Source organism: Mustela putorius, unplaced genomic scaffold (assembly GCF_011764305.1).
Source record: "Mustela putorius furo isolate JIRA1106 unplaced genomic scaffold, ASM1176430v1.1 tig00000461_pilon_pilon_pilon, whole genome shotgun sequence".
Taxonomy (NCBI): domain Eukaryota; kingdom Metazoa; phylum Chordata; class Mammalia; order Carnivora; family Mustelidae; genus Mustela; species Mustela putorius.
In genome coordinates, this window is record NW_025421390.1 from 1,930,182 (window position 1) to 1,932,520 (window position 2,339).

At 44.4% G+C, this 2,339-nt stretch overlaps 1 long non-coding RNA gene across 1 annotated transcript; it reads left to right on the plus strand.

Moving 5' to 3' along the window:
- Window positions 1–926: 926 nt before the first annotated feature.
- LOC101675705 lies at window positions 927–1,969 on the plus strand. The gene is made up of 3 exons (XR_201013.2): window positions 927–999; window positions 1,112–1,220; window positions 1,638–1,969. It is a non-coding gene; the product is annotated as an uncharacterized LOC101675705 (long non-coding RNA).
- Window positions 1,970–2,339: the final 370 nt, after the last annotated feature.

Sequence of the window (2,339 nt, forward strand, 5' to 3'; positions counted from 1 at the left end):
CAGGACCCTGAGATCATGACCTGAGCCAAAGGCAGAGGCTTTAACCCACTGAGCCACCTAGGCGCCCCAGAGACTCCTGTACTTTTTAAATTATTGGTGGTATACAATGAGAGAAATGTATTCCTCTCATCATCTTAAACATTCTTCCTCTTACCCTTCTTCTGCTCCCATCCTTAAACTTTCTAACCATAATATGAGTAGTGGGGAATGCACATCTTTCAGTCTTTATGTAACATGGAGAGGAACAGATGTCATGATTTTTACATTCTGGCCTTAGCACTTAAACGTGTGACATTTGTTTGAAAAATTAAATAATAATAGCCAGATGCTTATGGACCCATGAATAGCCTAAGAAACAACAAAGATCTCAGCAAATGAACCTGAGAGAACAAACACTTTTCCATTCTGTAATCTGTAGGGCAAGAGAAAGAAGAAGTAAGAGGGCTGATGAAGTTGACGCTGGCTTGAGCTCATGCTACCCCTTCCCAAAGGGCAATTCATGGAGTTTTGGTGTTATTAGCCTCCCTGAAAAAAATTAGGGATTTCCTTGGAAAACACTTTGGGGAAACAGTGCATATTTTATGCCCTTTTTGGAGATCCACAATGCACATTACCTTATAAAAGCCTCTGAAAAGTAAAGAAACTTATTAAACTTTGTTGAACCTGGTGGGTGTTTAGATTCTAGATTCTAGAACTCATGTGAGCATAGAAACCTCTTTTGCTCACAATTCCTTTTTTTTTTTTTAATTTTTTTTTAAAGATTTTATTTATTTATTTGACAGACAGAGATCACAAGTAGGCAGAGAGGCGGGCAGAGAGAGAGAGGAGGAAGCAGGCTCCCTGATGAGCAGAGAGCCAGATGTGGGGCTCAAACCCAGGACCCTGAGATCATGACCTGAGCCGAAGGCAGCGGCTTAACCCACTGAGCCACCCAGGCGCCCCCTCTCACAATTCCTTTTAACATCCCACAGGACTGGCATTTCTTAGAATACACCTAGGGTACTGCAATTTTAGTCTATTACATTTCTTTTTTCTCTTTAGAATAACTAGTTTCTTATCTGTAATTTAAAAAAGCTGTGTTTTCCTGTTTTGTTTCTTTTTTCTTCTAAAGCCCAGCCTAATGTGAATCCTCTTCAGCCTAAGGACTAGAATCTTCCCATCTCCCGAGAGGTGTGCCTGTCACCGGAGCTGCCTGGAGGCCAATGGGACAGCCTTGCCAGGTACCAACAGCTGCAGCCCCTGGTGTACTTGGAAGGCTTGATCAAAGTGTGGTCCCAGGCCAAAAGGCAAATGTCTCACCTGGGAGCTTCCTGGAAATTCAGGATCTCGGGCTCTATGACAGACCTACATGAGCTTGGTGGAAAGCACAGGGCAGTAAGCCAGAGCTCCGGAGGCTTAAAGCCGGGAGAAGACCTCTGGTCCTAGAAGAGAGTCCCCGGTCCTAGAATAAAGTAGGGCATGGCGAAGTCATCCAGCCAACTTGGCCGGCTTTGACACTGAGAGAGTTCCCTAACCAGAGCCCAGGGTAGAGCATGGCTCTGAGTACTTTGGAGGGGGTGGGTTGGGGTGGGTGGGAGGTGATCAGGTTAGGGGTTGGGCTGGAGAAAAGCCAGGAATATAACTTAAAATTTCTTCAGATGAATGAAAGAAGACTGGCCCAGGGAAGTGAGACCAACAGACAACAGGAGCCCTGGGGGGTACCAGGAGCCCAGACCTCAGCAGCAGATTCTTGTGAGTCTGGCAAGAACATTTAAGCAGCTCTTCACTAGTGTGGAACCCAAGAACAGCTGGGCATCAATGACCCCAGTCCCCCAGATGAACAACTCAGTGGAAAAGAAAATACTGTGACTCCACACAGCTGTGGAATTGGGCCCCATTCTGAACTACCCTCAAGCTGACTTAGTATTTAGTTGAAGATTTTGTTAATTCATCAGTTCTCATACACATGTACATACCTACATACTCAATTAAAAAAAAAGACAGGAAAAAAACCTTAGACCTCATGTTTGTGAATATCACAGAATTATTTCTTAATCTCTTCACCTTCATAAATACACAAACCCTGGTGCTCACACTTACACACACACACCTGCAAGTGTACACACATGTACACAGAACTTACTCTCCTTCAGATATCAGTGTTTGATTTTGCCTATAAAATCAAGGATATGGATACTTTCACCTCCCACACCTGTCTTCCTTACTGATAAGGAAGAGTAACTGGGATGTCCATGTATTATCCAAGAATCTCGGTGTGCCCTAGGACATGGAGTTTCCAGGTTCGGTTGTGGGTTAATCTGGTGCCATCCTCATTTCCTGAGACCCAGGGAGTTAGGGAA